This window comes from Pelmatolapia mariae, linkage group LG3_W, assembly GCF_036321145.2.
Source record: "Pelmatolapia mariae isolate MD_Pm_ZW linkage group LG3_W, Pm_UMD_F_2, whole genome shotgun sequence".
In the NCBI taxonomy this organism is placed as follows: Eukaryota; Metazoa; Chordata; class Actinopteri; order Cichliformes; family Cichlidae; genus Pelmatolapia; species Pelmatolapia mariae.
Window position 1 is genome coordinate 41,480,624 of NC_086229.1, and position 15,539 is coordinate 41,496,162.

Consider the following 15,539-nt stretch of genomic DNA (forward strand, 5'->3'; position numbering starts at 1 on the left):
TTAGTGACGTTCTGGTGGGTGGAGTCTTGTCGCTGTCTCAGGAAAGCTGAGTCAGCCATCTTGAATTTACCTTGATGCGGGGAAGATTTGGCCAGCCCGTGTGGATTAAGAGTCCCCAACTTCAACCCACCACGACCACCACCTTAATTTTTTTCATCAACTGCCCTAAATTTGGTAAGTCTAACGTGTTTTTGTTTTGTTTAAATTTAATTTCGATAAACAGTCTCTTTATTTTTTACTGGAAATATATTCGTACTTTGTGCACAGTGAATGTTTGTTATAAATAAATAAATTCGAATCCAAGTAATTGTAATTTTAGAAGTTTTCGAATGTGACAAATACGTAATGTTATTTCAAATTACAACGGTGTAACGTTTTGGCGGTTTTCCGTGGGGGACAACATTTCCCATAATGCATTGTATTCTTGCCCGGGAAGTTGACGGTTGCAGTTCTAGCTCCATGCGTTTGAACTTTCTACTAAAACTTTCTACTGTCCGTTTCTACCGGTTGTCGTATTCGCCGGTAATCCACGTGCATATTGTGAGTATACTTATTTCAATAAGTGTCCGCGTTACACAGTCAGTAGTTTACGCTGTTGAGCTATGTGTGTGTGTGTGTGCTAGCATGAAACGAACAATGCTAAACAACATGAGTGTGTTATCATGATTAGACACATGTTTGTATTTTTTCGTAGTCTCAAATATGTGGTTGTGAGATAATCTCAAAATCCTTTTAACAGTTTAGAGGGGTATTCCACTAAGCGAGCTCTACAAGTCAAGGCTGGGCAGTGGGTCCATGAATAAACTGCCTCACTCCTGCAGGTGTCTTTCCATACTTCCCATCATTCAAGTGAGGCTATGGACTTGTGTACGTTGTTTGTATCATCTTTACTCTCCATAAAAATTAATGTGTTTTTTTTTTTTTTCCAGGAACCAAAAGATGGCTGCTGCCCAGAAGCGCGTGTGTATGTTGAACGAGACACCGCCCTGAAACTTACTCTACTTGAGCGACCAAAGTCAGTGGAGGAGCTGAAAGAAATAATTCAAGAGAGGTTCAAGCCAAGACTGAATGGGGACTTTAGCCTTCACTATGTCCTCATGGACACAACCTATGCCCTATGTCGCCAAGAAATTGTTGGAGCTGTTGGAGCTCCACGAGTGAGAGACGTCGTGGACAGATGGCCAGCCCTACTTATGGAGTCACAGGTAAAAAATAAAATATAAAATATGAATATATATATATATTTATATATATATATATATATATATATAATGTGTGTGTGTGTGTGAGTGTGTGTGTGTATGTATATATATATATGTCTGTCTGTCTCTTTACTGTTCTCCCAGTTTTTAAAAATCTAGATTTTCAAACAATTTACCAAAAAGCAAATGACAGATGTAAAATGACAACACATCACTCTGTGACGTATTTTCTTTCCCCATTCACAGTAAACAAAGTCTCTAGAAGTTTATTTATTTAAATTTCCTTTAGATAACATTACAAAGAATGACGAATAACTTTGTATTTTGGCCTTGGTTCTGACTAGAATTGCTCTGGTTTTGCTAACCTGAGAACTTTTTAAAATACATTCACATTTCTGTTCCTAATTCATCTTTGTTCATTTCTGTGTATTTCTGTTCATGTACAGGTGGTTGCAGAGTTCCACCGAATCAATAATGTTAACCTGAGCACTCAATTCTACAAGGAGCTGGACAGACACACGCCTAGACTCATCACTTTGTTCTGAGACAAGGCCATCAAGACTGGCAAGATTGCAGAGGAGCTAGCAAAGCTCATGAGAATTTATGACATTGAGGTAAATTTTTCATTTCACATGATTCAGAATTACATTAACAGATGGTTTGTACACAGCTGTAAGAAGCCATAGTGTCAATTGCTTCAACTGTGCCCCGCGATTAAGTGATTATGCCATGGATACAAGGTTGTCATTTTAGGAGAAGGACATCTTGACAAAATGTATCCTTTCAAAAAGTGTTGTGTTAAAAAGATTTATCAGCTTCAATTTAAAGAAGTCCAAACAAGTACTGTTTTTGTAAAAATTGGTTTACATTTGGAAGTTTTTCCTTTGTGAGTTGTTGATGTATTTACAATGGAAACTTATTAATTTAAAATGTGTATTACTAAAAATACGGTTATCCAAAATACTGAATTTACCATCTTTAGCCCATTACACAAAAAGTTTGGACACCCCTGATCTATAACAATGACAATCAGAACATGGCTATCCAACACTTTGTTTTTACTCTGCATTTGTGTAAATACTATTCTAATAGATATTGTATGTTCATCTAGGAACAGCGTGATGTAAATACAAGACAGGCCCTCGTCCTTCGTGCACTTCCTGTGTACCTGCGTGAAGATGCCTCCACGTTATTCAGGACTTGTGATGTAAGTGTACTGCCCTCAGCATCAACCCCTTTGCCTAGCTGTTCAGTCGAATATATCACTCAGAACTCAAGGAGGACCAGGGTGTATATCATGAAGGAGGTTCAAAACTGTCCTCATCTGACTTGTTTTCTCCCATATATCAACTATTGTTGAATAAGATTGCAAGAAGATTGTTACGCATAAACCAGAAAACATGAAAATAGTTGAAAGATTATTAAACAAAAAAAAAAAAATCCACAGATAAAAACTCTCTCCCTTTTAAAATTCAAGTGTTCTATTTTTTGGGAGGTGCCATGTTGTGGTCAGAGAAATGTTTGGTAAATAACAAAAACAAATATCTTGACATATATTTATTATTGAAAACATTTATTTAAGCATATGTTTTGAAACCAAACCCAAATTAAGATTATTGTAATGCATCATGATGTATCAAATTAAATCGTTGACATTATAATCCTAAAAGAAACGTGCGACTTATGAAGATTCACACCTCTAATCAATAGCATGATTTGTGTCCTTGAGGGGCTGAACTCATTCTTGTATTATTTGTGTTTTGCAGTCAGCAGATGGTCCAGACCTCACTGACACTCCTGTGGCTCTGCTGAAAGTTGTCACGGATGACACTACTGATTCGGCCCTCTTCAGTCCCGAAAGCATCTGCATTGTCGTTGAGGATGAAATACTTGTGAATGGTCCCACAAATCTGGCTGACTCATTTCTCCTGCTCTTTGGGTACATCTATGCACTAGACCTACAATACCCAAAGAAACTTGAGCTTACATTCACATTTATCCAGAAGGTTGTGATGTGCCTTGAGGACAACAAACCACTGAAAGGGCATCTACTGATGCTGAAGAATGATTTGTTCAATGAGTGAATCACTCAGAATGGACTACTTGTTGAGCTGAGTATTGAGGAAGCTTTTTTTTTTTTCCTAATCATTTGGCTCTTCTACTTCAAATTTAAAGTGAATGACTGCTCATTTCGTGGACTATTCACGTTTAACGTTCTGTTGCCTAATACCTTAATGCACTGCCTTAATGTTTGTTACCTATGAAGTACAGCAGTGGAAACCAGTACATTTGTTTTTTTTTATGTATTTTTAAAATAAGTGAGCTGCAGCTGTCAAGGTACAGTAAGTGTTAAATGCCTCAATGTTCTAATAGCTGCAATTGCTGTTAATACTGAAAATGTTATTTAGTCTTTTTCTTTTGTTTTATTCATGAAGCACTTTTTTTATGAGTGAGCTCCGTTATCTGTGCCTTTTTAAAAGCACATTGTGTTTAATAAAAAAAGTTGTTAAATTGTTAGTGTTGTTACTTTCATGTTTTCTAACACTTTTAGCTGATTATAATTTACTGGGCAAACAGTTTAGAATTATTCGTAAATTTATTTCCCACAGTATTTTAAAAATATTTATTAGATTTTAAGTGTTATTTCCCATATTATAAGTTAGAAAATATGAAAAAGTTTGAGTTTATTTCCCACATCTTATGAGTTGCAATATGTAAAATATTTTGAGTGTATTTTCCACCTTAACTAAGTTGAAAAATATTAAACATTTTGAGTTTATTACTCCCTAATTATAAGTTGAGGAATATCAACATTTATAAGTTAACATTGAGGTAATTTAAGGCAACTGCAACTGTAATTTTTATTTTAGTTAAACTTAAAACTTTTAAAAACATCACTAAAAAATTGTTGTGTAATCTGTTACACAACAATTTTTGAGTTCTGTGAACTTATTAGGTTTTACAGTGTGGAGGAAGACAGTTTTTTTACTTCCGCTTGTGCTGTTGTTAACAGTTGTGGGTTGAACCTTCACTGTTGATAAAGATTTCTGTCACTGCAGTTTATTTTACCTCGTCTAAATGGCAAAACATTGAAGGTGCATAGACTGTAGCGATGTTTTAAAAATCAGCGAGAACAGTTCAGTAGCAGAGCCTCACCAGTCACTTCTCACAGACGGGTAGGTGACTTTAAACCAATGACTGTAGAAAACATGGACGACGTGACAGCACCTCCTCCCATTGTGCAAAAATGAAGCCAAAATATCCCGCTTGTCGGGGGTGCAATCTTGCATTTTTGGAGCCAGAGGTTGTGTCCCCATTCAGCGACCGCACGCTCCGGAGTAAGCACAGTTCGCGTGCTACGTACGGTGCGTACTATAAGTACGAGAAGTGCGGAAGTGAGAGGCGTGTGAAATGGTCTAGCCTTCGTCGCGCTGCTCAGGTTGCCTAGCAACCATGATACTAATCGCGAGAAATGTTTCATACAGCATTGTTTGACAGAAATGAAGGAGAAAAAAGGTTGTTTTGTTCATTCATTTTTTATGAACTCACTTTGATTAGTTGAGTATCTGAGGCTGAGACCACGGGATTGTAACAACAGTTATCCTTCTTTGTAATGACATCTGAGCAGAGGGCTCAGAAACACGCACGACATCATGAGGAGATGAAACACAGCTGAACTAAACTGACTAGTGATGCGAACGAAACGGCTCTTAGAGCCGCATTTTTGAAATGAACGACGCGAGCCAGCTCCTTTTTGGGAGCCGTGGGTTTCTTTTTCTTTCTCTCACCCTGTCTCACACTTTTTTTTCGCTTCACTCCGCACGCGACTTGTGCTTTGCGTTGGGAAGGGGGGGGAGGGGCGGTAGTTACACTCGCAGTAGCACAGGAACAGAGCGGGAGGGAGAGAGAGAGAAAGAGAGCCAGGGACAACAACGTCACATTAGAAAGGTATAGTAATCATCCACAACTATTTTCAGTTGCGGATGATAAAGGATTCAGAAAGTTTATTCATGCAGGCCCATATGACAGAGAATATGCATCTTCTTTCATATTTGATTTTATATCTAATTATGTTGTGGTTTGCAGTGTTTTGTGTTGTTTGTGTTGTTAAATTTGTTTAAAAGGAAAGCTGAAAATTTAAATAGTTAAAAGTTGAAATGTGAATAGTTGGTTTTTGTATTATATGATTTATTTATTACATTTTATGTGGAGTGAAAAAATAAAAGTATATTTAAAGTATATTTACGGCACGTACAAACCCCAAAGCACGTACAAAACCAAACAGAAGTGCTCCAGGATGCTAGGGGCAGTGTTGAGCTTTTGTTACCTAGTGGCTACACAAGCCAGCAAGTACCAACAACTGGATTCTGTGTGTGGTAGTAACAGGTAAATGAACATTTTTTTGAATTATTTGAATATATATGAGTGCTTCTCACTCCCGACGTGTAAAATACTGACGATTTGTCACGTCCCTTAACTTCTCATGCTGACGCTGAAGGTACCCTTCCATGTTTTTATGCGACGCTGTGGGTTGTCAATTCATTCCAATATGAACCCGCTCGCAGTGATAAGAGACGCTTCGAGCAGAGGCTCCAGCCATCCATTTACTCCAATAATAACCCCGTCACGGCGAAACGTGACGCCTTGAAGCACAATCTAACTGGAGAACCGGGGACCCTCTCCACGAATGGGTTTTTCTCCCTAATTTGATGCTTTCTTTTAATGACATCCTTAACATTTCTCAACAAAAACACATGAAAATAACACTGATAATTCAACAATAAAATCGCTTAATTTTCCAAAGTGATTCACGATCTGAAAGTGCGCAGATTTAACGTACATAATCCTTGGTTGGGTTTATTATTTTTATTTCACACGTAAGACACATTTATAGTTTTATTCACCACTCCTGTTAGTTTTGGATGCGCTCGGCTCCAACCAATCAGACGCAACCGGTGTAAGCAAAGGATGATGGGAGAACGGAGAGACCCGTTTATGAGAATAAGAAAAGGAGGCGGAATTGATTGATTCAAAGGCAGGTATGTAAAAAATACATATATTTAGAGTAATAGCTTGATGTGTGTTTCAAAGGGTTTTTTTCACAAAAGCTTCAAACAAACAGAGGTGACTGATCTCGGAAACGATTTAATGCATTTAAAAATGGCTACAGCTACCGTCAGCATGCTTGCTAGGTAGAGTACGGTAACGACTACACGTGGCTAGTGCAGCATTAGCCATTTAATCCAACGATGATCATTAAATCTATTATAAACATTTAAGGACTTGTGTGTTGTAAAAGAGCCTCACATGGTGTGTAAAGCAGTTTTTGCGCTAATAGTTCTGCTAGCTCTTTACAAACCTATGATGCTAACATTAATTGCTAACGTTAACCGGAGCGCCAAGCTTCAAGCTGCTGACGAACTCCCTCAAGAGATGCAGGTAACCTTCTTTTTTTTTTTTTGTAAATGTGATGTAGTGGAAACAAATGTTAAAGAGGGGACACACTTGTCTAATTTATTGTACGTAGTAAACGTTATATTATTTGATATATTTTTTATAAATTTTATATATCTGTATATATGTTTCAGTAAGTAAATATTCTTCAATCTCTTTTTTTTCCCCCATTTTCCGCAGATCAGCATCAATGTCCACGTGAAGAACCTAGTTATGTTGCCAGTGTCAACCCAACAAAAGGCACTTTCACAATGTATAAAAGAAGGTATTCCTTTTTTAAAGGCTAGGACTATCTCCACAATTATTGTTAAACAAGTAAACAAGAATCACACTGCGTGTGCAGCAGCAAAGTGCAAAGGAAATAGTCTCTTTTTCTGGCTGGGCACGTTATTTGGTATTTTCCAGAGCAGGCACACAAGGTACAGGGTTTCTCTCTCTGAGTCACTGTAATAAAAGATGTGTACAGTCAATATGAGCCCCACACAGCAGTGTAAAAAGTGGTGGCAACAAAATACATAGTCTTACTTGTCTGGGTTGAAGGCGAGGCTTGGAGGGGATTAGAGGTCCGAGTGAGGCTAAACCAGTTCGTGTACACTCACTGTGAAGTGTTGGGCAGGGAGGCAGGCAGGTGAATAGCGCCGAGAATAGTAAGCAGGCCAGCAACGGGGAGTAGAGTGGTTACTGACAGCAAGATCCAATCCACTGTGAAGCTGCAGAGGCAAGTAGACAGGGTTAGGGTGACGAAAACAGCAAAACAGGGCTTACCGAGCTATGACTCTCACTAAACGTGGGTTAGCTGACGTTCCGGCGAGGAATGTTCTTCTTCTTCTTCTTCTTCTTCTTTTACCTATTATTGGCGGTGGGCAAACAACTGCATGGTGCATTACCGCCACCACTGGTATGGAGTGTGGACAGAAATCACGCTAAAAAAAACCAAAACCCCCCCCCAAAAAACTTCATATCCTCCCAAACAACCTTCCTTCTCTCAAAAACTGAAACAACACCTGATAACATTTATCCCCCGACTCCTTCTGTAATAACCCTACAAGATCAAGTTTCGTAGCAATGCTACTGAGATTTTGGACCAACCGTCTCCTCTCTACCATATAATTCCGACACTGCAAAATAACATGCTCCAAAGTTTCATCCTGTCCACAATAATCACATTTCCCTGATGCATGTTTCCCTATCAAGAACAGTGTGGAATTCAAACCCGTATGCCCAAACCTCAGTCTTGACACCACCACCTCCGGCGAAGAATGTTTGAGAACGCTGGTCTTAAGAGCCTCCCAGCAAATTACACAAAGGTGACACAAACGAGGGGTGTGGTGACTCTGCCCAGTGATGGATTTTTTAGCACGCAGGAAAACCCAGCACTCACCCGGACCATGACACACTGCTACAAAACAGCACAAGAGAAGAAGGATTTAGTGTTTGTGTTATTACGAGTGCTAAACAAGAAGAGTTCCCAGATGGTACAGTGGACACATGTGTGACTCCTGTGATTAAAGCATCTTTCTTTCAGCTTAACGAGTGAACCATCAGCTCGTTCAAACACACGTTAAAGTCCGTTTGGCTCGACACCACCGAACAGAGGCAGCAATATAACATAGCTAACATTAACAGTGCTGTTGGGTCTGTGTTTCCACAAGCCCCGCTAGTTTAGAGACTTATTCATCATGAAGAAAACAAGACATAACAGAACATCTTCAACCGGTTTTTCACTCGCTAAAGAAGGAAGTTTTGGGTCAGAACCAGCTCTCGGAGCTCACGCTCCTCACCTGACTCCAAACAAATTCTTCAAAGAGCAGCTTCCCTCGCACCTATTTATTGACAGTTACAATACACATCACAGAACAAGCCCTCATAAAACCCCTCTTGGTTACAAAGACAAGGCACTATATGTGTGTGTATGTGTATGCATGTGAAAGAACGTGTGTGTGTGTGTGTGTGTGTGTGTGTGTGTATGTATGTGAAAATGTATGTGTGTGTATGTGTTTCTCTCTCTCTCTGTATACATTACTTCCTGCTCACCAGGATCATAAAAGCAGAAAGCTTACAACACAAGAAAAAGAAGAAACAGATCTTCTTACAACACAAGAAACAGATCTTCCAGATAGAATGTATCTGCAATAAAACCTCCCCTAGCACAGAGTGGCTGGAGAGGTGGTCAGAGACAAAGGAATGTCTTAATCCTATAGATTGAACTCATACCTTACAAATTTTAACATTTTAACCCTTTAAGACCTACCATAGAACCAAGTCCGCCAGAGCTTACTTTATATTTTTACATGCTGTAGTGCCATTTTGGGAGCATTTCAAGTTGCTATACATCAATACAACCATTATAGCCCAAATTTTAATAATATGTATGCATTAAGTGCATAGTAATTACTAGGGGTGCAACGATACACAAAATTCACGGTTTGGTTCGGTTCGATACTTTGGTGTCAAGGTTCGATATTTTTTCGATACAAAAAAAATGTTCATGCCTTTTTAATTTGTCATTTATTAAAATTAAATGTATATATATATTTTAACTCAAAAGTACAGTTTTTAAATGTAATGTTGCTGAAACAACAAAATAATTTAAAAAAATAAATCTATCTGATCGAGAAATCACTCATCTTTGGAAAAGAGAGTTTATTACAGAGAAATGGCTCTTTCCAAAATAAAAGCAATACTATACGCTTCTTCTGGGCTATATTCTCAGCAGCATATTAAACACATCAGGTCCCCATAAGGAGAATCATGTGCTCACAGCTGTCTAAATGACTCGGGTAAAGTTTGTAGCATGCGTGCTTGTTGTTTTTGTCTACTTCCACTTGTCTTTGCACTAGGATGATGTCGGCGTAACTTAGAGCTGGGCAATAAAACATTAACAATATGTCTTGCGAAATAACTTTTTCTGGATAGAAATAATAAACTATTGCGATAGACCTTGCTCTCTTAAAAAGAAAAAGAAAAGAACAGCCAATCCAAATTAAGTAGCGCACAGCTGAACCAATCACAGCCGCAGCATCACGTCACGTGACTTGTTACGTACAGCACAAGTGCCAAGCCGCACATGTGTATTTGTTTGGGAAGCAGCCAGCCGGGCTGCCCAGGTAATGGAGGAAATGAGTGTGCCGACTAGAGTTAAATTAACCGAGAGTGTGGGTGACCAGGTTACCGAAGAGAAAAGAGATGATGGTTCCAATGCCGGAGAGATTGTCGAACGGAAGGGCCATAGAAGTTCCGTAGTGCGAAGGTATTTCGTAGTGATGTGTCAGTCGAACGAAATGGCTCTTAGAGCCGGATTTTTTACGTGAACGATGCGAGCCGGCTCCTTATCGCGAGCCGTGGTTTTTTTTTCTTTCCTTCTTTCACCCTCTCTCTCGCACTTTTTTTCCGCTTCACTCTGCAGGCGAGCCTTGTGCTTTGCGCTGGGAAGAGGGGGGAGGGGCGGTAATTACACTCGCAGTAGCACAGGAACAGAGCGGGAGGGAGAGAAAGAGAGCCAGGGACAACAACGTCACATTAGAAAGGTATAGTAATCATCCACAACTATTTTCAGTTGCGGATGATAAAGGATTCAGAAAGTTCAGAAAGCTATACAACAAGGAGAGATTGAAAATTTCCTTTTAGTTTTCAGTTTATTTGATATTGACAAAAGTTAGTCAATGTTGTCTGTTCTTCAGTAAAACAAACTAAGATTTATAGAGTTAATATTTTGTTTCTAAGTGGAATTGACAATTTAGTCTGTTTTGTTTGTTCTATTTTGAAACTTAAACGCTTTAGCAGCTGCCTTTTGTGTAGTTTGCAATATTTGCCTTTATTTATCTGAAAAAGTCTCATGTTCCTTAAGTACATCTACCCTGTTGAACTTATTATGGGAAATAAATATTAAAATCAAGACAAGCTGCTGATTATTTCACATTTTACTTGTGAGCAACGGCACATTTAAATCTTACAAATATAGTTATTTGGCTTATATCGTGATATATATCGTTATCGCCTGAAATGAAAAAAACATATCGTGATACCGCTCAGTGGATTTGCACTCGACAGTGCAGCCTAGGCGGAGTAGTCGAACGCAGATCCACTGAGCTCTCAACACAGACAGCATCGTCAGAAGAAAAGTTGATAAAATAAATTAAAAATTTTGTATTGTTCGATACATATGCATACCAAACGGAAAGCACTGTATCGAACGGTTCAATACCAATACGAGTATCGTTGCACCCCTAGTAATTACATAAATTTCAAAAAAGTGCAATAAACTACGAAAAAATTGAAAAACGTTTTGTTTTTTTAACATATATTTCTAGTTAAAGAAATTTAAGAGGCTTAGAAAGTAATATTAAATAAATTCTAACAACAGCTGATCCAGCTTAAACGTACTGCTGTTGCTAACGCGACCTCCGCTGCTTTCTTCTTTCTGGCGCAAAGAGAGACGGGACTTGCGACTGAAAAGCCGATCAGCTGATCATTGATCAGTTTCATGATTGAAATAAAAACAGGAGAGGGAGGGGGAGAGAATGAGAGAAGAAGATGCAGCTGTGCAGCATAACGACAGAATAAATCGAGCTTTGTGTCTTTTTCATTGTAGCTGAAGTACGGGACAAATTGTGTTCCTTTTCAGCTCAATACGAAACGCGTAATATTTTCTGTTAATACGAGACGATTCTGCCAAGTTATAGGCCACAATCACTTTTTGGCAGCTTGAAAATGGCATATTATCAGTTTTATTGTTCATGTTCAAGTTATTCAGCAGTTCTAATGGACTGTTTGGGATATAATATGTAACATGTAGACCTTTTGGATGATACCCAAAAAGTTTGAAGCAGAAATATTGTTTCAGTCACAAGTTATAGACCACAATCATTTTTTGGTAGCCCTAAAATGGCATGTTCTCAGCCGTTATTCTGAACAAACAAGAAAGAGTCATGGTGATACTGGCACAATAGGTCTATATTGTTTTAACTACTATTCGACAGACTTATAAAAAAATATGAACAACGCGAGTAGATATGCTAAACCTGTAGGTATTAATTATTCCATCGTGATGCGTGTAGTCATTCGTGACTGCGCTACACACTGAAAGCAACCTTCTGACAAGTGTCATAATTTGGTTACAAGACACGTTAAAGTTCCATAAATGCATACCTTTGACTAACAACAAAGGCATAAATGTGTTTGGGGTTTTTTCCACCTTATATCAGTTGCACAGAAGTAGCTGGCAAAGCAAGTAATCCGGGCGCTGCAGCTTTAAGCGGCTGCGCACGCTCCCGCGGACGGCAATCACTTTCTGGCAGACAATCACTTTTTGGCACAACACTATCAGTAACATCATAGTACCCACCCAGCAGTATAGAAACTCCATCATGCTAGCTAGTACGCAGTACGAGTTATTGTAAGTGATTGTAAAAAGTCAGCATAACGAAAATAAACTCCACCTAAACTTGGTTTATATCTGACCCAGATAGACTGCAGGTCATAACTTCTCACCTGAGGTTCAGTTCACCTGACACTCGGACCGGCGGCCGCCTCGGGTCTCTCCTCCTCCTGCCTCCCCTGCTGGCCTCCACCACTTGCTAATGTTACTGAATCTGTGGAAGCTCCGCAATAGCCACCACCAAACAAGTTATTTTTACACATCTCCCAGCATCTAGCCAATCCACCAGCTTTCAGTGTTTATACCGTTACGAAAAAACAAAACAAACAAAAACCATAAAAATGAAAAATCACCATCGGCCCACCGGGCAAATGCCCGGTATGCCCGATGGCCAGTCCAGCTATGGATGGAGGAGCACAGCCTTCTTGGCACAGGGCTGCCAGGACGTTTTTACATCAAACTTCAAGATCAAAGTACATTTACTGGATTTGTTGCTTTTCAAAGACAGTTAAGAGCAAAGTCCAATTAGAAGAGTTTGTTCTGATGAAGACTTTGAACCTGTAAAGAGCAGCTAAGTGAATAAAGATCTGTGTCCACCAATCCTCAGCAGTGACAACACTTAAACATCAAAATCCTTCATGCACACCAGAAGAATATAGAGGGCACCTATGTGGGCATTTTAATCAGGTTTATCTTTTTATAAAGTGGTATTTCAGTGCGAATTTTATACAAGCTGGAATTACTTTGTCTTTTTATCCTAACACTATAGAAAGACTTTGTTCTTAGACAGGCGACCTGAAACTGCAAATTGTGTGCAAATTGTGTGTCTAGCATTGCTGGATTTATTTTTAACTTGGTGAAATATATTGTGAAACTTTTTTTTTTCATAATTCAGTATTTTTACAGGTTTTAACTGTGTGGTCTTTCTGTCTTTCTGGAAAATGTAGGCCAACTTGTCAAATGAGAGCGTGCACCGCTCTTCAGACCTGCCAGCTTTGCTCGTTTCGTGGGTCCTCTATTGATAAAACTGATTTTTTTTATGGATCTTAATGTTTAGAGACAGTAGCGAAGGTACTGACCTGTATATCTCTTTATACTGTAGATGTTAAATTCTAAGGCTACATATTATTTATGCCGCACTGAGTCTGCTTGGCATATGCTGTGTAGAAAGGCTCGGGACCTTTCCAAAATGACGTAGAGGCGGCTTTAACGTGATTAATTTATTACAATTTCAGTTCCTGGGACGTTTTCAGTTTTCCCTCCTGTGTCTATGAACAGTATGGCTGGTGCAAGCTTTTTGTTTATTTGTGAAACTGAGCGTGGGTGTGGAGAATTCCGACTGCGCTGTTTGATTTGAGTTTCGTGTTGGATCCCTTTCTTTAATTGTTAATTTTCTGCGAGCAGTAAAGAGCCAAACTAGGACTTGCAAGTTTTGCCGTGCCCCAGTGGACAGTGCAAGGTTCTGCGGCATGAAAGCTGAGGGACCAGCCAGCTGGTGGAAAGACCGGTTCATGCCAGGACGTGCATTGGAACCGACTTTGCTACCCACACAGAGTGTTTATGACAGTCGGGCGTTGCTTATGCATAAGGGAGAAGCAACAACACAGCATGCTTCTCTGCTCCAAGACATCCGCGGTCCTTTCACACGGTAAGCATGTCTGTTATAGTCTGCGCGTTTATAAATGTCTGTCTGTCAGTTCTGATTATTCAAACCCTGTTTAAAACGTGACTTATTTGTTGTCCAAAAAAATTTCCTCTAAATTTGCAAAGTTGCTGATTTAAAAATATATTTTTTCAACTTTTAGCTGGATGTCACACTGTTGGAAAGGCTGTCAGCTGTGTGGGGGAGCCCCCTTGTGGTGAGAGAGCACAGTTGCACTATTGTGCACATGTTCCAGTGATCAGAGTTGGAGCTAACACATAGCAAGAGCCACCTGGCAGATTGACTCAGCAGGGGATGTCTACACACGGTGTGAGTCGTGTGCGTCGCTAAAGAACTGTGAGTAGACATGGAGCCCTGCCTGGAAAGGACAGTTTTAGTCTTTTTTGCCAGTTAGACATTTAGTGGATGTAGAAGTGCAATGTGTTTTGACCTGTTCGCTATGTGGCTAGTTCATGCTACTAATGCTACTTGTTATGCTACATGCTTGCTAGCTGTAAGCTAAACCCATTTGGTGTTTTGTGATATATTGTTGTTGGGTGTATTGGCAATCAATGTCATGTACTGTAAGGGTTGGGAGTAGTGTATGAAACTTGTGCATGTAAATGTTCATATAGGAATTCCCATTTGTAGTTCTGGTTAGATTCGAAGAAAGCTAATGAATCATAGTTCATGACTTAGATGTTTATTACAATCAGTATTCTGTATATGTTCTGTTCACAGATCACACCCACACCCTCACCACTCTGTAAGCCTGCGGTTGCATTACTGTGTTGCTGTACTGTGCTGTTAAGCTAAGGAATCACAGTAAAGATGGTATAACCTTTATCTGTGCGTCCTGTGTGTTCTGACCGACACCCCAAGGGGAACCCCACTGCTATTCAGCCAACGCCTATACAGTCCTGGGTTCAACCCAAATTAACATTGGTCCTTCGAGCCGGATGGTGCTTTCCTTGGATCCTAAAGATGCAGCCTAGTTTCTTCTCCAGTGAAGATGTCTCAGAATCAACTCGCCCAAGGCGCCAAGTACAACCTCCCCCCTACCTTGCGGACTATGAGGTGAGCTTGGTGGGCCACCAACAAGACATGACATCCTACCGTCACTCATACACAGCACAGTACGCACCCGGGCTAGAAGAGAGAAAGCAGTATGTGTCATCAGCAGTGTCTGTACAGACCTCCCGCTCATCTAGCCCGACGAGTCAGCCTGGATGGGAACACACCGTGGATGAATGGACCGCCTCTCCGAATGATCTGCAGGATATGCGGCAGCATGTTTCCAGTGAACTATCAGCCTGAACTATCAGCCTCCTTCTCCTTTCCATCGACCATGGGAAATGTCTGCGGTTTCGGGTTCGCAGTATGGTATGAATGGCAGACCTCAGCCTTACGCCCAAACACGTGAACCAGACAGAGGTGGTTACCTGTCAGAGCAACGGGACCAGAGGCCACCCCCAACACAGGTACCCCATCTGTCTTCCTCCCAACGTATGCAGCCCATCAGTGTCCCCACAATTACTTCCCATACACGTAGAATAGATGCACGAACGAGTCCATGGCCGCAGTATGACAATAGGCAGGATATCCATGCTCAACAAGAATACCAAAGGCCATACTTTCACCCACCAACAGCTCAGAGTATTCCACCCAAGGATACTACAATGATTGATACATTGGATAGGATGATGGGTGAACTACAGCTGTTAAAGGAGCGGACACTGACAGCTAGTTGGCCAACCCCGCCATTCCCCAACAGTGCACCTTCCTTTCAGTTTGAGCATCCACCTATCATTCAGCAACATCTGAAGCCTCCTTTGCAGGAGCAGTTTTCTGCTAGGGCTTATCC

The 15,539-nt window shown here is 40.1% G+C and overlaps 1 protein-coding gene and 1 pseudogene across 1 annotated transcript in view; one reads left to right on the forward strand and one right to left on the reverse strand.

Moving 5' to 3' along the window:
• Positions 1–9,886, reverse strand: part of LOC135932535 (protein NLRC3-like) — a 47,128-nt pseudogene extending 37,242 nt beyond the window's left edge.
• The window catches only part of LOC134622834 (uncharacterized), an 822,926-nt gene that overhangs the window by 355,836 nt on the left and 451,551 nt on the right, over positions 1–15,539 (forward strand). The gene's annotated exons all lie outside the window — the stretch shown is intronic.